The sequence below is a fragment of the Triturus cristatus genome, chromosome 3_2 (genome assembly GCF_964204655.1).
Source record: "Triturus cristatus chromosome 3_2, aTriCri1.1, whole genome shotgun sequence".
NCBI classification, from domain to species: domain Eukaryota; kingdom Metazoa; phylum Chordata; class Amphibia; order Caudata; family Salamandridae; genus Triturus; species Triturus cristatus.
The window spans coordinates 675,853,272-675,876,345 of record NC_140584.1 but is presented as its reverse complement, the minus strand read 5'-3'; positions in this window follow the sequence as shown (position 1 = coordinate 675,876,345).

The following is a 23,074-nucleotide window of genomic DNA, read 5'->3' as shown; positions in this document are numbered from 1 at the left end:
TGAATACCAAAGTGAGTAAGTGTCTTCTGTGAATACCAAAATGAGGAAGTGCCTTCTGTGAATACGAAATGGTAGTAAGTTTAGGATTTTGTCTTAAGTTAGTTCTGTGAATCGGGCCCATACAGTCCGGCCACACTTGGGGCAAAGGTGCTGCCCATTGATGTTCCGTATGTTTGGAGGTACATCTGTCCCTCAAATTCGAAATAGTTTTGTTTTAATGCCAACTCCGCATATCTCAGAATAAATGATTTTGGTGTTTTATATTCCCAGGTATTGGCATTGAGTGACGATTCCAGGACCCTCAGAGTGTCGTCTTGTAGCAGACTGGTATATAGACTTTTTATATCCAGACTTACCAGGAAGGACGTGTTAGGATCAAATGTTAGGTTTCTGATCTGTCCTAAGAGGTCTTTTGTGTCTGTGAGATAAGTGGTTGCGGCCTGTAGTATCGGCTGTAGAAAAAAGTCACAAAATTTTGATAGTGGTTCAAGTACTGAACCTATACCTGATACTATGAGGTGCCCAGGTGGTGGCACTTTATTTTTATGTATTTTTGGGATGGTATAGAAGTTTTCCCGTGGTGGTAATAAGGAATTGTGCCTCCTTGTTGCTGATGTGTCCTCTGCTTTCAGCATTGATCACCATTTCTTGGATAGTTGTCTTCAATCTGGTAGTAGGATCCTCCTGTAGATAATTTCGTCTGTCACTCAGGAGACAAAGGCATTCATTCTTGTAAGCTGTTTTGTCCTGGAGGACTATCCCTCCCCCTTTGTCCGCTGGCTTGATCACTATGTTTTCATTGTTTTTAAGCGTGGATAGGGCTTCAAATTCTTTTTTGTAGGTATTCTTAAATGTCTTTTTTTTTAAGGGTCTCTATATCTTGAAAGACCGCCTGCTCAAAGGCTGCATTCTCAACTGGTATTTCACTTGGGGGTGGTACAAAACTAGATTTTGTTTTGAAACTAGTGTCTCCTCTTTCTTGTGCGTCAGTTGCCACTGGTTGGTTCATGAAAAATGCCCTGAGTTTAGGCGGGCCGTAGGACCAAAACCTAAGCCCTTGTTGAGTAGGTCCATTTCGATCTAGGTTAGGATGTGTTCAGAGTAGTTAGTCACTATGTCCTGCTGGAGCTCGTTCCCGCCTTTTGGTATTTTGTTCTGGTCGTTCTCCCAGTGCGCTTGGGGATGTCTTCTCTGTTTTCCTCGTCCTCTGCGGCCGTTCCCTAAAAAAGGAAACCGCTGGTTCTGATTCATAAATGGTGCCTGTGGTGGGACAAAGGGTGGATTCCAGCCAAACATCATGTGTGGCGGCATCTGATGGAATGCATTTGGACACTGCATTGGGTTTCCTGGTGGTCCTTGTTGCCATGGTTGTTGCCAGTTGTTTGCTCACCATGCCATTCCTGTTTGGACCAAGCCATATGCATATCAGTCTTGACTCTGCTCCACATGGGAACTATGTCAAACATTCACCTCCAGTACAGAGATCTGGGCTTACTCCATTGTTTTTTTGCTCACCGTGCAATTCCATCTTGCAAATCAGTCTTGACCTTGCTCCCCATGGAAACAGTCCAGCCTGAACTGCATTAAAAGCAATATATGTGTCTCCCATGCATGTAAGAATGGTTTTGGTAACTGTCAAATTCCAAAGAAACCAAGGCAACCGATTCTGGTCACCTTGGTTTTTGATCAAGAGGCTGAAAACAAGTGATGTTGTACCTGTGATGGAAGCATTAACATGATTTGGGGACTGTCAACTGTCAACTTGCAGTATTGGTTATATTTCACCAACGTTTAGTACCTAAAAGAAAGCATCAAGAGTTGAAAGGGCGCAACTTAAAGCTGCCTCCATTTTAATTGAACGGAGTAATAACAACATCTTTACCTTGTTCATCGTATCCACATAGGGCCTAATTATGAGTTTGGTGGTCCGAGGACCGCCATACTCACTGTGAAACACTGGTGGCGGTCTGGCCACTGCTGCACTGGTAGTCTGACCACCAGATTACAACAGATGTCTGAGGACCGCAATGTGTTTGGTGGTGACAAGCGGCACCGCCAAGCATATTACGACTTTCCTCACCACCAGCGGTCTCAAGGAGGTTTGTGGCCTTATTACATATTTTTTCTAACTTCCTAAAAAGGTACCATCTTTAGTAAAAATAATGTCAGATACAGAGAACTAGGCTTGGGAGCTCGACCTGACCCCTTATGAGGACATGTCCTATACCCACTTAAGGGCTCTCTGTAAAGCATGTGGCATCACAACTGGCCCTCATGCTACCATAGAAAAGCTTAAAAGGATTTTGGCTACATTTGAGAGTGATAACCCTGAAATAGTGGCTACGGGCCCGATTCACAGAATTAACTCAAGACAAAATCCTAAACTTACTACTTTTAATTCACAGAATGCACTTACTACTTTTGGTATTCACAGAATGCACTTACTACTTTTGGTATTCACAGAATGGATTTACGACTACTAACTTTACGTCCGCACTCGGGCCGGAAATTCCGGCCCAGAGGCGGAGCTTCCGGCCCGGAGGCGGAGCTTCCGGCCCGGAGGTGGGGATTCCGGCTAGTGGCGGAGATTTAGCCATGGCCAAAATCTCCACCTCTGGGCCGGAAGCCCCGCCTCCGGGCCAGAAACTCTGCCTCCGGGCCGGAAACTCCGCCTCCGGAACGGAAGCTCCGCCTCCGGGACGGAATTTCCGGTCCGAGTGCGGACGTAAAGTTAGTAGTTGTAAATCCATTCTGTGAATACCAAAAGTAGTAAGTGCATTCTGTGAATACCAAAAGCAGTAAGTGCATTCTGTGAATACCAAAATGGTAGTAAGTTTAGGATTTTGTCTTAAGTTAGTTCTGTGAATCGGGCCCTACATTCCAAAAGTAGGGGAATGCTACTACAGATCCAACTGAGGACGTGGTTGAGTCCCCCCTCAGAAGAAGATGAGGCTCCCTCAAAAGAGGACCTCAGCCTAGAATGGTTAGCCAGGACATTGAACTTAGAAGCTCAGCTCCTGTAGATAGAAAGACTAAGAAAAGAGATGGGCCTAGGACCTACCTCTGGTGGCAGCATACAAATAAATATGGAGGGTGAAGGTTTTTATGACTCTAAACTCCCTAAAGGGATTGTCCCGAAATTTTCAGTTGGTGATGACATCACGAAATGGTTTGCTGCATTTGAGAGGGCCTGTAAAATTAGAAAGGTAGCCAAAAAAATGGGGCTCCTCTCTTGTGGGAACTATTCTCAGGGAAACGCAGGGATAAACTCCTGACTTGCCTGAAAAGGATGCTGAGTCTTATGATCTCATGAAGGGTACCCTGATTGAGGGCTTTGGACTCACAACTGAATATAGAATAAGATTCAGAACTGTGTGTATGCAATATCACTCTGGATTGAATAGCAAGTTGGGCTGGGACGGATGGGGATGATAGGGAAATAAGAGTAAATGCCCTAAATGCAGATTAGTGGCTGCAAATATGCTACATATGTTTGTTACCTTTCCAAAATTGGGGATGTTTTGGGAAGAGGTGAGCCAGACCTTTAAGATTTGTCTCGGCCTGGATTTGCATTTAACTCATAAGGAGATCATGATTAGGTAAATGGCGGAAGCAGATCTAGGTTTAAAATGTTGTTTATCTATTATATAGTGACAGCCAGATTGTGTATGAATGAATGAATGAGGGATTTATCAAGTGCTGGACTCACCCCAACAGGGTTATCTCCACGTTAGCAGCGACAAAAGAAGTGAGGAAGTAGATAGGCAATCATTTTGAAAAGAGTTCTGTTTTCAGTAGTTTTCTGAATTTAATGTATAGCTAGGTTGAGGATTTCTCCGATGCCTCCAAGGATGGGGAGTAGTGGGCAATCATGAAGGAAATCTATTAGAGGGTATGTGCACTAGCCAGGACCAGGGGATTATGCTTGATCAAGAAATTTTTACTTATATGGAGTATGTTTAGTTGGGATCAATAGGATAATCCAAGTTGACTTCGTTTTTGTTTTTCTTTTCTCCTATTATAGCTTCTACGATTCAGTCATGGTTAGGCTTTGTGTGCTGTAATATTACAGTTCAGGTGGAGCTGTCTTCTTTTCTTTTATATATTTATTAAATTTTTATGTAGGCTGGACGTTTGTTGTTTGCCACCCTGGACATTTCTAAGGGAGCTATTTATAAGCTGGTGTAATTCCTCGCCAAGTGTACTTAATGTATTGAATTTTATATGTCATCTGGCTTAACCGTTTAAAAATTATCTTCGACAATAAAAATATATTTTTTAAAAAATAAGATTCAGGGAGTCTTGTCAGAGTCAGTCTTGGGTGGAATTTGTCGACCTTTCAGTGAAAACACAAGGTGGTTGGTTAACACGTAACAATGTGAATGACTTTGAAGGGCTTTATAATTTAATTATGAAGGAGCATACTTTGAGTAATTGTTACAATGAGAAGTTATATCAGCATCTGATAGACCTAGGCCCACTTTCGCCTCTAGAGTTGTGGAAGAAGGCAGTCCACTGGGTCAAAACAAGGGTGACTATCACTACCACTGGTGGGGTTGACCCAAAGAAAGAAGCCAAAAAGACCTCCGTAAGGGGAAGATGGTGACCAAAAAAACAAACCCAAAAATGAGTCTTCTTCAGTCCCCCAAAACCTGCTCAGAAGTGTGGGCCCAGAAACCCATCACAGTCCAAGTGTGGGTATCAGGGTAAAAACTGGGATCCCAAGAAGGTTGGTGCTTTGATTGCAAGACAACTGGACACAGAACTGGAGACTGTAACAGCAAAAACACAAAGAATGTCTCTAGCACACCTGCAGTATGCAATTGTGAGTCTGCAGATGGGATCACAGGTGAGCCCTGACCATGTCAAGGAGCTCACTGAGGTGAGTCTCAGAGGGAAGGGTGGATGTAGCTACCCTGGCTGTATGGCCCAGTACCCTAGAGAGATACAGGCAAGAGTCAACTATTGTTGGAATCTTGGGGGAAACATGGCGGTGGCGAGTTGAGCTGCCGCGGTGCTCCGCTCTTGAGCTCCCGTCTTGGCGTTTTAATTCTTTACATACAGCCGTCTGCACGAAAATGAAGTCAGCCTGTCTTTTAATGTCCTAAGCAATTTTGGAAGTTTCATTCTTGAGTGTTTTTGGATATTTTTGCCGCTTTGTCTGATTACCTTGTACTACTACGCTGAGCCCCATGTGTGTGGACGGGGCGTGTCTCTACTTTCTTGAGGCGGCAGACCAGGTTTCCTCTCCACGTCTCCCGCAGCCTTTGACCTTTTTGGAGCCGCTGCAGGCTGTTACAAGCTTGTGGCATTTGAGCCTAGCCGCCCTGGAGCTGCGACGGGGGCGAAAGACCCGCAGCCTCATCCGGGGTTCTCACGGTGCAGCCGCCAGCTCCCGCGTTAGTGTACTGTGTGGAGCAGGAGAGAATGGTAATACGCCAACAACGCTGACAGGAGGTTCCAGGTGGGCCGACAACGATACGGTGGCTTGCCTTGGGTCTGCAGGTAACGGAGCCCTGGTGGAAGTTTTAGGGCAAACAAAGAAGGGCAAGCGTGGGTTAATTTGTAAGGGGGCTAAGAAGAACAAAAATATAGAGACTGTAGGAAGTGAGCATGGCCCTGGCTCTGAGTTAAATAAAGAGGGCGAGCAGTCTCTCCCAGAGTCAAATTTTACGAGTCCATCAAATAAAAAGAAAGTTTTTTTTTTTTTTTGTGTTGTTAGATGTAGGACGGGCACTCAGTGAGGGGCACTACCTTCTGGAATTTCCAGATAGATAGGGTAAGGTTTCCCATGGGAGGGTGAGGGGTAGAGTAGGGCACGGGGAGGGGTTCCAAGGGGTAAAAACAAAACAAAAATTCCTCATTTTCGTCCTTGTTTTAGTTTATGTTTTGAAAAGTTGCCATTGCTGGAGAGTTATACGGTCACTTCTTTATTCTCTAGTGAAGAATGCTGCTGGGTTTGTACTGTTTCTGCTTTTGGTTTATTGGGCAATTGGTATGGGTATGGTGATGGTGATGGCGGGAGGATTCCTATGTTATGAGTAAGTTGAAGATTATCTCTTGGAATATATAGATATAATGATAGACTTGTATTCTTGATTGGTCTTGGAGGGGGTCTAACTCCAATGAGTAGATACTGGGTGGAGCGAGGTCCGGGCTGGCCGGGCGAACCATTCATGGAATTCGCTGGCCTGGCGAGAGTAGGGTTGGGGGAGAAGGGGAAGGTTTTGTATGATGCTAGCTGCCATGATGGGAGTGGGGTAGCACACGTTTCCTCGCAGTGTTTATGGGGGGGGCGACAGGCACTCTGCATGTTGGGGGAGGCGGGCGGTTTTAGTCCCGTTCTGCAGGGACGCAGGGAGGGTGGGGTATGTTGTGGGATTGAATTTGTTGGGGGGGTTGTTATGCACTGTTTTTCTGCAGTAGTCTTACACAATACCTTTTGTCAGGGCAGGGCACAAACTATTCACCTATTGACTCTTGGTTTCCTCTCCGTCACAATCAGAAAGGGCGGGGGCGGCGGGTGTTGTCACTGAGGGTGTTTGCTATGGTAACCCTGTACGGGGGCCACTCCGACCGTCCCAGTATGTTGCTATTACGACTATCCGGCAATGGCTCAGAGACTTAGTCTAATGACCTGGAGCGTAACGGGCTGGGCAATAAAATTAAGCGGAGCATAGTGCAACAATACATACACCGACATCGTATAGATGTAGTGCTGCTCCAAGAAACACATCTCATAGGCAACTCCTGTCATGCCCTAGACCGGAAGGGGTACCGTATGATTGCCCACTCGGGCTTTACGCCGGGCTCTAGAGGGGTGGGGATCCTCCTGAGAAAGGGCTGCCCCTATGTGGTTCACACAACTCATACCGAGCCCCAAGGTAGATACGTTGTCTGCTCAGGCAGTTGGGAAGGGAAGGCCCTCAACTTGCTCTCGGTATATGCGCCGCCGGGCCTTCAGCGCCAGACCCTGGCGGACGTTGGGACGTTTCTACTGACCCTTCCAGAGGGCGCTGTGGTTATGGGCGGCGACTTTAACCTGACGATGGACGACACAGTAGACCGTACCCCACCCCGAGGGAGCGATCCGCGGGGCTCACAACTGAGCAATTTCGCGGACGCATTCAGCCTGGTGGACATTTGGAGATGGTCGCACCCCCGAGACACGCTTTACACTTTTCAATCCGGAGTACACGGAAGTCACTCACGGCTTGATTACCTGTTCACACACGCGCAAGATATTCATAACTTCACAGATTCTTCGAGCTTGGCACGGGGGATTTCCGATCACTCCCCGGTCATATCTTTCTTTGGTGCCACTCTAAAGCGACAACCTGGTCCCATCCGGATTCAGCCGTGGTTGCTGAAAATCCCGCACATCAGAGATTCCTTGCGCCACGACACTGATTGTTATTTTGATGAAAATGAGGGGTCGGTGGCTTCGGCGGTCACATTATGGGGCGCCTACAGGGCGGTTATCAAAGGGAGAGCGCTGTCCCTGATGGTGGGACATAAAACTGAACGCAGACGGCATGTTTGCGAGCTAGAGGCGGATATACTTCAGCTCGAGCAAGGGACTGCACACACCTCCGCCCACGAGGCCCAACACCTACTGGAAGTCAAGAGACAAGATTATAAACAAATGCTCTATGAGGAAGCCAGTCGACGAACCCTCATCACCCGGCACAGAATTTATGAGCTGGGGGAATGTACGGGTAAATTGCTGGCATGGCTGGAGCGGAAAGAATTGGCGGCGCGATGGGTGGGTGCGATCAAAGGGCCGGATGGGGTGTTGATCACAGACCCTCAAAATATCGCTGAAGCGTTTGCTCATTATTATGAGCAAATATATACCCCGCCGCAGGACTCGCAGGCACATTGGGAGGCAGACCTCCTCGCCACCATTGATGTGCGATGTCTCTCCCAGCAGGAACAAGAGACTCTGGAGTCAGATATCTCACTAGAGGAAATTCTGATAGCCATCCGGGATACCCGCTCCGGAAAGGCCATGGGTCCCAACGGAATCCCGATAGAATTCATGAAAACTATGGCTCTGAAATTGGCACCCCACCTGCTAAATTTGCACAAGGAGTGCTATGAGACCGGCACCCTTCCGGCCGAAATCCGCACTGCCACAATAGTGGTAATCCGTAAACCCAGCAAACCAGCGGATGAATGTGCATCGTACAGGCCCATCTCCCTGATCGCAGTGGAGGCCAAAATCCTGGCTAAGCTGCTGGCCAATCGACTGCTCCCATATCTCACAGCCCTGATCCACCCGGACCAGTCGGGTTTCATCCCGGGCCGTAACACCGTACGTAATCTGCGTCGAGTCCTTGGGGCCCTGGGTCGGGCGGCAACACTCCAAGAGGAAGCACTATTGCTAGCGCTCGATGCCAAGATGGCGTTTGATACGGTGGCGTGGGAGTATCTCTTCGCTGTCCTAACCCGTGTGGGGCTGGGCCCTCGACTGATAGGATGGATTCGACTGCTATATACCTTGCCCACAGCTAGTGTATCAGTCAATAACCACCGTTCGACCTCCTTTTCCCTCGGTCGTGGCACGAGACAGTGCTGCCCCCTGTCGCCGCTCCTCTTTGCCCTGACACTGGAGCCACTAGCGGTCTGGATCCGAAAGGACCCAGAAATTAGGGGCCTTAAATGGACAGCAGATCATGAAGACCGCATCTCGCTATATGCGGACGATATTTTACTGTACCTGGCCTCCCCCGCGCGATCGATCCGTCGGGTACTACATATCTTTCATATATTTGGGGCCCACTCCGGATCAACTGGCCCAAATCCCAGATATATCCACTTCGGGGTGATCCGCCACTTAGCCCCAGGGGATACGATATACCGGTGGCGCTACAGGGTTTCCAATATTTGGGCGTTTTTATAACATTGGATACAACACTATTCTATGAGCGAAACCTAGAAGGCCCATTGCAGCGGTTCAAATCTGACGTGCTCCATTGGAAAACGCTGCCCCTTACACTCCTGGGCCGGGTAGCCCTTTTCAAGATGCTAGCCCTCCCCCGTTTCCTCTATGCCCTTCAGAATACGCCTATCCCGGTCCCAGAAGCCTATTTCTTAAAGATCGACGCTACATTGCGGGGATTGTTGTGGGACACCGGACCGCCGCGCAGTGCAATGCAAAAACTGACTATGGACTGGTACGACGGTGGGATTGGACTGCAGGACCTACGCCTTTATTATCAGGCAACACAACTGATCGCGATCAACCAGTGGGTATTCGGGCGCAGGATGACCCTAGCTTTCGAACCGACCGATGGCTCATGGGGAAGGGAGGGTATAACAGGGCCTTATACTCGAATCCGAAGAAATTAGGTCTGACTGGCTCCACGGCCAGAACGGTGGAAACTTGGCATCTTCTCCAGAAACGAATGGGGTGGTATGGGCGGCTGACTAGGGCCACTCCGCTCTGGGAACCGGATTGTCTGGGACGGCTGAGCACCTGTGCGGGGTTCGATAAGTGGGATCTTATTGGCATTTCTACAGTGGGGGACATATGGGTTAAAGGCAGGAAGGCGACCTTTGCGGAGCTTCAACTTAAATACCAGCTTGCTCCCTCTGAGCATTACCGCTATCTACAAATAAGCCATGCTATCGACTGCGTACTACCCGCTGAGACTCCCCTTCCAGACTACTCGCCCTTGGAAGAAAGATTGTTGCTAGATCCAATGGACCACAGGGCCATATCCTTAACATATAAAAAGTTAATCAATAACCAAGCTGACATAATGCAGAAAGTACGGGCCAGGTGGGAGACGGATGTATGCGAAATGTCGGACAAGGAATGGAGAGATGCGCTTGCCTCCCCTCGGGAGGTGGCGATACCGATGCGGCTCCGCCTGGTTCAGCTCAAAGTTCTGCATTGTGTATATTTTGATGCGACCTTTTTGTATAAACTAGGTAGGCATCCCTATGAGCTCTGCCTTCGGAATTGTCCTCATGTAGGCACATTCGCACACATTTTGTGGGCCTGCCCCCCCATACAACACTATTGGACAGAAGTCACCCGTCAGATGGCGCGGGCTACCGGTAAGTCGGTTGTCCCCTCCCCTCAGTTATGCCTCCTTAATGTGTGGGATGATACTGACCTTACCCAAGCGGAGCAGGAATGGGCGGTGCTGGGTTGGGCCATAGCTAAAAGAAATATTGCCCAGAAATGGGGGGTAGCTGCCGTGCCATCGTTGAGCGCCTGGGCAAAAGAAATGGATTTATCGATGGTGGCGGAAAAAACGGTCTATAAGGGTCGAGGTTGCCCCAAAAAATGGGACCACAAATGGGGAAGGTGGAATAAATATCGGGGGGACGTCTGCATTTCTCCTACGGTAGAACTCCGACGAGAGAGACGGGCCCTACTTGACAACTTAGGTGTGGGTGGGTTGTCCGGAGCTCCTGGAGAAACCTAATCATACACTATGTGGGTTGGAGCCTCCCGGGTCCTAATCTGTTCAGAGAATCGCCTGTACACTGTTTTATGCTTGGTTTGTCTTTGTGCTAAATGCCCTTGATGTGATGCTTGTCGTCTCTGATGCCCTTACATGCACCCTGTATAAATAAGTATTGCTTAAGTATCACGACTGCTGTAACTGCTGCGGATTTTACTGTTAATAAAATGTTATTTAAAAAAAAAAAAAGAATAGGTGGATTGACCTCTGCGTAACGACATTGCAAACAGCACACATTAGGGGTGTAGCAATTTTTTTAAAGAAATCTGTAAAGGCGAGATTAGTTTCTAAGATGGTGGACTCAGGGGGTAGATGGGTTATTGTATCTGTAATTATAGCTGGATCTCCTATTACTATAGTAGGATATTATGGCCCTAACTGCGATGATCCTTCAGTCTTGAAAACCATCTTCTCCCACCTGCTCTCGTTTCCAGAGCCGACCATCGTGGCAGGGGACTTTAATATCGTTTTAGATCCTAAATTGGACAAGTCCCCGACCAGCAGAGCTATAACTCTGTCTAAAACTAGGTCCTTTCTGCTTGATAATATGAAGCAGCTAGGTTATGTGGATATCTGGAGGGTAAAATCAAGGCAACAAAGAGGTGTCTCATTCCATAACTATAAGTACCACCATCAGTCTAGAATTGACTACATTTTGATTAGTCAAAAATTGGTTAACTTGGTGCAAATTATCTCTTACCTCCCATTCCATCTTTCTGACCACACGGCCGTTTATTTAGAATTGGGGGGCTTTTCTAAAAGCCCCACGAGAAGCTGGACCTTTGATCGCTCTTTGCTTTCGTCATTAGAGGTTATTAACTCTCTTAAAACTGAAGCTCAGAATTTTCTGTATAACAACATTGGTTCAGCTCCCCTGGAGTGTGTATGGGGTGCATTTAAGGCGTTTTTAAGGGGCCTGATAACGAACAAGGCCACATATAAGAAAAAGATCTACAGAGAAGCAGTAGCCTCTTTGGAGGCTGAGATGGCTAGAGTGCGAGCGGAAATAGTCTTGCACCCGGACGTCCTTGCTAACACTACAGGAGTGGCAGAACAAGCTAGTTACTCTAAGAGGGGAACTGGGTTCAACTTTGAATTCGCGGGGCCTTGAGAGGTGGGAGGCGAGCAAATTAGCTCATTTCCAATATGGAGAGGGGGCAGGGAAGTTGTTAGCCTGGAAGGCAAAAACCGACCAGGTCAGAAACAATATAGATTCAATTATTTCTGGTGGTGTAACATATTCTGCCAATGAGGATATTATAGGAGCCTTTCGGGATTTCTTTTGCAACATATATCATGAAGACAAAGATATTGAGGATATGCAATTGGAAGACTGGCTGAAGGGAGTACCCCTTCCCGTATTGTCTCCTGAACGGAGTACCTCTCTGGATCGGGAGATTGCGCAGGAAGAGGTTAGACTTGCTATTTTAATTTGCAAGAAGGGTAAGGCAACCGGCCCAGATGGCTTGCCGTCTGAAATTTATATGGCTCTGGAGACAACAATTCTCCCTTTTCTTACAGTTTTGTTTAACCAGATTCTTCGGGAAGGATTGTCTCCTCCTACTTCATGGAATAGTGCTTCCATAACCCTAATATTGAAACCAGGAAAACCAGCTACCTCTTGCGGTTCATATAGACCGATTTCAATCCTGAATTCTGATTACAAGGTCTTTGCGTCAGTTCTGGCAAATAGACTGGGAGCAGTAGCAACGGGGATTTTGCATTCAGATCAGAAGGGTTTCGTGAGGGGCCGTCAGCTGTATGAGTTGACATATGATCTTATAGCAGCCATTGATATGGCAACTATGGAGTCTCTCCCATTGGCTGTACTTGCATTGGACGCCACCAAGGCCTTCGATAGGGTGAACTGGGTGTACCTGTCAAGGGTCTTGGGTAGGTTTAACATCGGGGAGAGATTCCGGCGAGCTGTGAGACTCCTATATCAGAATCCTTCAGCTTCTTTGTTAGTAAATTGAGAACTGTCAAATCCATTTAACATCACGCATGGTAGGCGTCAGGGCTGCCCTCTTTCCCCCCTCCTATTTGATTTATATATTGAGCCTTTCGCTCAACGGCTGAGGGATGATCGTAACATCAAGCCCTTCACTTATGGGGGGTGGGGAAAGAAAGTAGCCCTATATGCTGATGATATTCTCGTCTTTTCCTCGGAACTACGTACGGCTCTCCCCTCAGTAATTACTTTGGCTCATGATTTTGGTAAAGTATCAGGTTACGAGATCAATGCCTCTAAAACTGATATTATGGTCTGGAACGATCCTGAACCTGTGGCAGGGGCTCAGTTGAGCTCTATCTTGCGCTATCTAGGCCTTAATATTGTCAAGGATATAAATAAAATTGTACCATCAAATTTCTCTAATGTTGCCAAAGAATGTCGGCGACTTATGCGATCTTGGTCTTCGCTCCCCCTATCAATTTTAGGCAGAGTAAACTTAATAAAAATGTCTATTTTGCCAAAAATTTCTTTTTTGTTTAACACCATTCCCCTATTTTTTGAACCCTCTCCGATAACTAAACTTCAGAGTGATATTAGTTCTTTCATATGGAATGACCACACACCTAGGATTGGTTGGAAAAAACTTAGGCGGCGTAGAGAGAAGGGGGGTTTGGCGGCGCCTGATTTGCAACTATTTGCGTGGGCATTTCAATTCTCCCATGCTAGGATGCTGCTAAAGATGCCCACAAATTCTGGAATTGGATGCATGTTTGCAGCATTACTTAGAGGAGAAGGTGTGGCCCGGCAAGGTTTTTTGTTTAAATTTGGTGATCCGAAATTAAAAAAAAAAGTGAAACTGAAGATGTTGCGAGATATGGCAAAAACATGGGTGAAACTTAGGTGCTCTATAAAGATTGGTTATTTTGCAAGTAGGTCACCATTGTGGATCTCACCGGGTAGCCCGGATTGGCTTTTTGATAGTCTTGCAATACCATTGAGAGAGGCAGGTTTTGAGGCTTGGGGGGACTTATTTGTGGAAGGTTGTTTGCTCCCATGGGAGGCTTTGCTATCTAAAATTGGGCCGGGCTTCACTAGGTTTAAGTTCCTTCAGATTGCAAGTTGGGCACACTCACAGATCTCTGCTAGGGGCAGATTCGTGTTAGGAGGAGACAGTAATCTGGACGCACTTACTGGATAAGCCACCAGCCAGAAAGGAGGTTTCACTATGGTATAAGCTACTACTGGAAGAAGTTGATGGCGAATTCCAACTGCCAGAGTTGTTGTGGGCTTCCTCCATTACTGACCAGAATATCGAGAATCTGTGGTTTACATCTTTTAAGATCATGTGGGATATAGTGAAACCTGCTTGGCTTCGTCGGAATCATCTTTTTACCCTACATAGGGCCTACTATTCGCCACAGAGACTTTCAAAATTCTCAAAAGACTCTTCAGTGGCATGTCCTAAATGTGGGCTGATAGCTGCCTCAGATATGCACATGTTCTTTGAGTGCCCCCTTCTGCTCCCTTATTGGAATGTGATAAGTCTCTCACTTTCAACTGCTTTTGGCTTTGAAGTCTTGATAAGTTCTCCTCTCGTAATATTTGGAGTTTCACCTGAGATTCGGGGTCCAGCGAAAAATCTTCCCTTCTATTGCATATTGCTGGCTAGAAGAGAAATTTGTAGAAAATGGAAGGATTCGTCACCACCTACCTTGCTGGACTGGCGCACTTCAGTTCTACAAACCTCTAAAGTAGATTTAACAAGAGCTGGAAATCCTGCCAAAATACGTTTTTGGCTTCTGTTGCATTGGGCGTAATCGGTACATCGGTCTGTGGGGTGGTTTTTTTTGTTGTTTTTTTTTTCCCCCCCATGGTCCCACCAGGGCGCTCTCGACATCAGCAATGGGTATTTGACTGCAGCAATATCAATCTCTCTTTTTTTTTTTTTGGTTGACTTTAGGGGGTGCTATTGGAGTATCGAGACAATACTGGGAGGTGGTACCTTATAAACAGGTCTGCACCTCCACCAGTTCTTCTGTGACAGTATGTCTCTCTTCTTGCGCCTCTATTTGTTAACCAAGGGCGAAAAATGAGGACCAAAAAAAGAAAAAAAAAAAAGAGTCAACTATTAATGGGATTAGGGTGGAAGCCCTGGGGAACACTGGTGCCAGGATCACCATGGTGGCTGAGTCACTGGTGTCTGCAGATCAATATTTCCTAGTACAGACCTATACAGTCCTCAACGCTGACAAACAAGCTAAGGAACATCCAATGGCCTTGGTGACCTTAGATTGGGGAGGGGTTAGTGGGCTCAAAAGAGTAGTGGTGTCTTCCGCTATCCCTGTACAGTGTCTGCTTGGAAATGATTTGGAGTATTCAGCAGGGTCTGAGGTAGAAAACGAAAACCCATGCAGCATTCCTGAGAATACCTGAATGGGGGAGGGGGTGTAAAAACAAGAGTACAAAGAAAAACCCAAGGTGAAAAAGAAATGTTGGAGTCTGAAAGGAGAAAAGGCAGGAGGACTGGGAAGCCAGCTTCACAACAGGCACCAGACCATGTCCCCTCTCGTCAGGGAGAAGACTTGTCAGCCCCACAAGTAACTAAGCCTCAGGAGCTTAGCACGGCAGAGCCCTTAGTACCAGGGGGACCCTCTAGGGAATGTCTGTGCCAGGGACTGAGAACCTGTTTCACCCTTGAAAGCCTGAGGCAGCAAGCTGCTGATCAGGAACAGGGAAGTGTCAGTGGTTCCCACAGGACCTATTTGGAGGAGGGACTCCTATACACTGAGGCCAGAGAATCCAAACCTGCTGCCACTAGCAGAGTGTTAGTGCCTCAGCAGTTTAGAGAGTTTTGCCTGACATTGGCCTAGCTGGTTGTCTTGGCAAGACAAAAACCTGGAGTCAGTTAATCAACCCCTTCTATGGGCCCGGAATGTCCCAGAAGGTAAAGGAGTACTGCAACTTGTGTGCACTGCCACTTGTCATGCTAGTGGCAAGACAAGTATCCACCTGAACGCCACCTTAATTCCACTTCCAGTTGTTGGGGTAGCCTTGGAAAGTCTACCCCAATACATGTATTCTAGTGGTAGTGGATCATGCCACCAGATACCCTGAAACAATTCCCCTAAGGACCACCACTGCACCTGCAGTGGCCAATGCTCTCCTCTGTATCTTTACTAGGGTAAGCTTTCCTAAGGAGGTAGTATCAGACAGAGGTACAGAGTTTATGTCTGTATACTTTTGGTGGACTCCGTGAAAAAACTCAATAGAAGAGTAGGATTTTCCCCCTTCAAACCTTTGTTTGGAGCCCTCTGTCTTGTCAAGTAAGGATGGGAGAGACCCCTCCAAGGATCAAAACAGGACATTGTGGATTATGTGCTTGGCCTTCACTTAAGGATGGCTGAATACATGAAAAAAGCAAACAAATGCCCTCAGGCTTGCCAAGAGGTTCCAGAAGCTCTGGTATGATCAAAAGGCTGCCATGGTGGAATTCCAACCAGGGCAGAGGTATGGGTTTTGGAGCTTGTTCTACCTAGGACCCACCAGGATAAATGGACTGGGCCCTTCCTTATCCTTGAGGAGGTCACTTTATTAGTGGACCTTGGCACATGTAGAAACCCCAAGAGGGTGATAAATATAAAGCACCTTAAACCCTACAATGACAGGGTTGATATGACAATGCTTATGGTTACAGATGAGGAATAGGAGGTAAAGAGTGAGCCACTCCCTGATCTCTTCTCTTCACCACCCTACAGATGAGTCAGTTGATGGATTCGTCTTTTCTGACACCCTCACTACCCAACAGCAGACTGTTTGCAGGCAAGTCCTGGCTCAGTTTGCTGAGCTCTTTTCTTGGTCAGACTAACTGATATACACATGATGTGGAAACTGGTGACAGCTTACCTATCAAAGGCAAAATATACAGGCAGTTTGACCATGTTAAAAAAAGCATCAAAGATGAAAAAAGCAAGATGCTGGCGTTGGTGTCATTGAACCCTCCCAATTGTATTAGTGCCCAGGCCTCATTCCCAGGGTGGAAGGAAAGAAATTACGTTTTGTGCGGACTACAGGGGCCTCAATGCAGTTACCAAGATGGATGCCCAACCAGTTCCAAGAGCTGATGAGCCATAGAGAGGAAAGCTTTGCTGTGGTTTGTCCCAGAAAAATATGAGGCCATACCTGTTTGGTTCTCACTTTCTTGGCCAAACTGACCACAGACCTCTCTGGTGTCTCATGCAGACGAAAGGAGAAAACCCCAAACTGTTGAGGTGGTCAATGGAATGGACTTTACAGTAGAATACAGGCCTGGGACTGACAATGCCAATGGCCTTTTGAGGTTCTTCAACTTAGAAGATGAAGACTCTCTAAGGAAGGGATAGTCTCATCCTCTTTGATTTGGGGGGTGTTGTGTTGGAAAGTGCCTCTTTTTGCATGGTTAACCCCCACTTTTTGCCTGACGCCTGACATGATTTCGAACTGTAAGTGTACTAGGCCTGTGCTAACCAGGCCCCTGTGCCAGATCTCTTTCCCAAAACACTGTATCATGATTGCCACAACTTCAGCTACCCTGAAAGTCCCTAGTAAGTGATCATTTTTTAACCTCGGGCATGGGTACTAAAGAGGATCCTCTGGGCTGCAGCACTGGTTGTGCCACCCCAACCATACACTGCATAAGATATAGGTAAGTCACCATTACTGCAGGCCTTTAGCCCTAAGGCAGGGTGCACTATTGCCATTGTGTGGGCATGTCAGCATGAGCTGATATGCCCCTATAATGTCCAGTCTATTCTGTGATGCTGTATGTGGACAGAGAAGCCATAAAGAGTACATGGCTAAACAGGAGTTTCCTAGCTCCATGATGGCTTCACTGATTTCTAAGATGTTTGGTACCAAACATCTTGTCTTAATAATTCTTCACTGATGCCAGTGTTGGATTCATTAACAACATCCATTTGGAGATTCTTTTAGAGGTTCCCCTAAAAGCTAACCAAACACTAGTGTGGTCTCTGGCCGTTTATCACCAGCTTGCCACCACCAGACATGTTTCTAACCTCATAGGGAGAGAGCCAGTGCCTTCAGAGTACAGAAACAATACCTGCTCCAGGCGGGGTGTTTCACACCTCCATCAGAACAAGATGTACTTCCAGAGCAGGAAGCTTCAAAGGCAATCCAGCCTTTGAAATTATGCCCAGGAACCCCTAGCTAGTAGGGTGACCCAGCTCCCTTTCCTGCTACACGTTTGGCAGGAGGAAAGGCAGGAAAATTAGTTAGATGAGGTGGAGGGTCCACCCTCAGCCTGCATAGCGTGGAGAAGTGTGGCTCAATGGTTAGAGCGGCAGATCTCGATGCAGAGCACTGGTCTGGGACCAGGGTTCGATTCCCGCCGCGGCAGGGTCTCGGGCTATAAATTCCTCGGACCGGATATTCTCGCCTCAGTGCCTATTCTAATCATGGGTCCCACGCTGCAACTCTGGGCAATAGCTTGCTTAATCTCCACAACGGCCCCAACAGCGCTGGGATGCCTGGCTTCACCATGGGGGTGCCCAGGAGTGGACACTTCACACGGAAAGCTAGGAAGGGTTCCTTCAGCGGTATGAGTACAGCACTGAGATACCCTTAGGGGTGATTCAGCGCTTTATAAGTACATATACATTTACATTTATAGCCCTTAGGGCGAGGCAGATGAGGTGAACCCCTCTCTTGAAATTCCACCATCTGGAGATGGTGAGAAAACCTCTAGTCTAGGGTAGTGTCTCTTCCCTTAGGAAGTGTTCACTATAGGGTGTAGAGACCCTGAAGGTGGACAGCCCATCGGCTATTACTTGTATCCCCTTGTAACGCCCCAAAATTCAGTATTTAGTTGGCTCCCTAAGACCTGAACCTCACAATCATCAGACCATAGAAGACCAGGAGACCTGCTATGCGAGAGCAGAAGCCCTGCTGCAGAAAGAGAAGGTGCCAAATACTGCCAGTTGCAAGAAGGACTCGACAATCGCTGCTGCTGTGTCATCCTGAAACCTGAAGGACTCCAAAAACACAAGAGCACCTGCAGCCTTTAAATAAAAACACAGAGAAGCTCCCTTGGAGTAAAGGTATCACTCTCATGCACACCGCAGCCACTGATTTTGGTGAAGTCTGATTTGTTGACTTGCTGCTCCCCAACGACCTTGACGCAGCACCATAGGAAGAAAAGTTACAACAGCTCCACAGGGTCATATCTGTCTCTCCACCACATTTTGAGGCACATGGACCTACCAGAGCCACGGTGTACTAATACCGGGGGTACCGGACCCCTAATGGTAAAAACAAAGAAGAAGAGTCCACTCCAGGCTCCCAAAGCACCAGAAGCAAACACCCATCGAGGGACATCGATACACCCAAGTGTCCCGAGACCACCTCTCCAACTGCCTGCTCCTGACCGCGAGGATCCTAAAGACACACAATGTGGCAGGCCTGCTCGCTCTGCACCCGGCCCCACCGGCCCCTCCACTGACCAACCAGCTCTGCTTCTGTGGTCCCCAGGCCATTGCGACCTCCTCCCACTGGAATTACTGTAAGTCGACCTGCGCAGTACTTTTTCAAGTGAGCCCCTTTGTCTTTGCGCACTAGCTTCCAAGACCCTCAGCACTCTGCTCCCGTCCGATCTTGGACAATTCAGAACTTCTTCTGCTGGAACTTTGCACATGTCCTGACATCAACCTAAAACAAGAAGGTGAACTTTGTGAAAGCATTGCCTGATTTTACATACAATTTTTGATTTCTTCCCATTGATTTCTATAGTGCGTAATTGCTCAGAAATGTGACATATTTTCTAAACTCTTTTGAAATCATAACTCAATAAGTATTTACCATAGAACTGAGTTCTTGGTCTCTAAAAATACATAAAAGTCGTCTTTATTTTTACAAATTGATCTCTGATTTATTCTTGAGTGTGTGTCTCATTCATTGCCTCTGTGTGTCAACAAATGGTTATCACTACCCTCTGATAAGCCTAACTGTTCACCCACACTACTGCAAAAAGTGCATCAGAATTATCTACTTTTACCTCTGGATACCTATTGGGGAATTACTGGACAGTGTATTTCATTTTAGTGCACTATATAGAGAGCCAACTTCCTACACCTGTTGAATGTGCCTCCTGTGGTTGTGGCATTTCTTAGACTAATCACTAACTTCTCTTTTTCTTCCCGCGCGCTGGAGGTACGCACCGTACATACACGGGTGGGGGTATGGCTCGTACGTACACGGGTGTACATACACGGGGGGGTACGACTCGTACGTACATGGGTGTACATACACGGGGGGTACGACTCGTACGTACACGGGTGTACATACATGGGGGGTACGACTCGTACGTACACGGGGGCTGGGGGGGTCGGCGCGTACTCACGGGGGCTGGGGGGGGTCGGCGCGTACTCACGGGGGCTGGGGGGGTACGGCGCGTACCGGGCCCCCTAATCTGGTCGTTTCGCGGCGTACTTCGCTTTTCCAGCACTTTTTGGGTGCCGTAAAAATATTGCCGTCCGGACTGCTGTCGGTTCGAATCGTACTTCCTGGGTCGTGAAACGCTGCCTGAAAGCGTCCCGACGTCAGAGCATTCCCGGATCACATTCGTATGTATATTTTCATCGGTCGGTGTTTTTTACGATTCATACGGAAATGGTGTTTCCGTGCGAATCGTACTTCCATGTTTGTAATGTTTTTTTCCCGGGTACGAGTCGGACGGAGAAAACGCTCCGACCGACGGTTCGTACCCGGTTTTCCCAGGATCAGAATTGGCACCTATGTGTTACATCCATGAGGACCTTCATAAAAGACACTACATACTTTTTGGAGAAGTTACATCAGGTTCCAATTACAGACAATGAAAATATACTTCTATGTACTATAGATGTTAAATCTCTATACACGTCCATTCCACATCAACTTGGTATAGAGGCGGTGGAACACGTATTATTGCAAACAGAATATGAAGAGCGGTTGAAAGTATTTTTAATGGAACTTTTAGAGTTCACGTTCTTACATAGTGACTTCAAATGGCAGGATTCCTGGTACCAACAAAAGAGCGGCACTTATATGGGCAATTGCGCTGCGCCTTTGTATGTAAACATCTTTATGAACCGCTTTGAAGAAGACAAAATTTTGGCTGAGCCCACATGGAAAACACATCTAGTATTGTTTCTAAGGTTTATTGATGATATATTCATACTATGGAAAGGAGCAAAAACCACATTGCAAGAACAAATCAATAGGCTCAACAGGATTGATCAACGAATCCAATTCACGCATGAAATACAGCAACACACTATTACATTTTTGGAAGTGAAAATCACTAAAACTCCGACTGGATTTGACACCGATTTATATAGAAAGGACACTGATAGAAATAACGTTCTTCTCTTCGGAAGCTTTCATCCTCAGTCACTCAAACAACATCTACCGTACTCACAACTGTTAAGAGTAAGGAGGATAAGAACTAACCCAACGAGAGCAGAAGAACAAATTAACAACATGTTACTCAGATTTAAGGCACGTGGATACCCTGAACATGTACTAATTGAAGTCAAAAACCGAAGTTAAAAAAACAGAGAAGAACCACTCTCACCCCGTCAGGAACAAACCAAAAAACACATTACAGTGGTTTCAAAATACTCCACAATGAGCGCTGCATACAAATAAATTATTCAAAAACATTAGTCAATCTTGAGACTCAAACAAAATTGTACCCATATCTTTGATGAAGAACCCATTTTTGCATACAGGAGGAGCAACAATGTGGGAGAAATAATAAAACGCACTAATCATTCCCCAACGCAAACAACATTTAAAGGCAACACTCCGTGTTGGAACTGTAACAACTACAACAATCTGATCAGAGGATTATATATCACACACCCAATGAAAGGTCATAAAATTAAACTAAGGGTGAATGCCACATGTGATACATCAAACGTGATATATATGTTAAAATGCCCGTGCGGAAAACCCTATATTGGACAAACTGAACGGAAGATCAAGATACGCCTGAACGAGCATAAAAGCAACATAAGAGGTAAACAAACAAAATCCACAGTGGCGCAACATTTCATTGAAGCAGGCCAGAACATCAGTTAGTTGAAATTTTGTGTCTTGGAAGTCATAGAAAAACAAGAAGGAAGAGACAACCACTACTTTTTGTTGCAACACAAAAACCATTGGATTAGTCGCTTGAATTCTTTAAAACCTGACGGGATGAATGAACGCATGGAATTTCAATGTTGTTTATAAGCCTGAAAAATTAGACTGTATTTTGTACCTTTTGACTTTTCACGAGTGATGACACATACAGCTAACTTATGGTTTACACCAAAAATTCCTTTATTAAATTTCACTGTTATCATTTTTACTATCACGCATAGCATTGTACAACTCGGTTTTACATGATGGCGAATGTCATTATTGTTTTATTTGACATGATTCATTTGATATGATTTATTATAAACATCGTGACACCAGTATAGTATGAAAAGATGCTAGCCGACATTAGTATTTACCAGCATTCGTTTGAATGCATAATTGCTACATATCAATCGTCTGTTATTTTCACTTTTACTTATTTAAATTCCAACTATAGTGATACATTTCACAAAACCGTCATTCACTGGCTCCTTGTTTAGAAACTAGAGTCCGCTTTCTATGCGTACCTTTTTCACAAGCCGAGTTAAATTGCATATCCGGGTCATAGGCACGCACTAACCAAATTCCCAGCGTGTAACGACGTCTGAACTAACTCGCTTGAACACATCACAACGGTAAGAGAAACGTACGGTGTCCCGTATGGGCGCTAGCGTATTAATGTAATTATGGAATCACGCTTAACAATTGTCACCGAACACTAACGCCTATCAATAACAGCACTGGAGCACGTCACTATCTATTATAACGCGCTTAGGAGGTATGAAGTACGCAGTTAACCTCGTTGCATAAAACTTCATAATAACATGGGAACACGCCGCGCCATATAATTGGGCACAATCATCAACGCAGACTTTTTCCGGTTCTCTAGTGCAATCTCTTCGCGCACCTTTTTACACATGGTCACTAATGCTGGTAGTTCACTATTTCACAATTCCACAACGCAATAACCTCGTGAACGCTTGATGCATGTTTATGATCATTATCTACAATAGTCACGTTTGTACACCCTGGGAGCACTCATAACTATTAGGCATTCTTCCAGTGTGACATAGATTTAATGTCGACCACATTTATTTACAGTTCATCCCCAGATGAAGGCTTATGGCCGAAATGCATTGGGCTTGAAATATGTATGATCTAAAGCTGGATTCTACGAAACAAGTTTTTCAGAAACAATGCATTCTGGGACTTGAAGTTTGTTAACAATAATGTGATGGTACAACAATATGAAACAGTATTAATATCGATAGACTATATTTGATTTATTGAACTCAATATAAATTACTGAATCCTGTGACAAGGACCACCCCTGTGCCCGGGGGACACACCCCATGGATTTGGGGGTGCAACCATAGATATACATCCTGGCTTAGGTCATATCACTGGGCGTAACTTACCGACTTTCTGAATTACTCTCAGACAGTAACACAATATAGGGATTAAGTGTGCCTGAGTGGGCCAT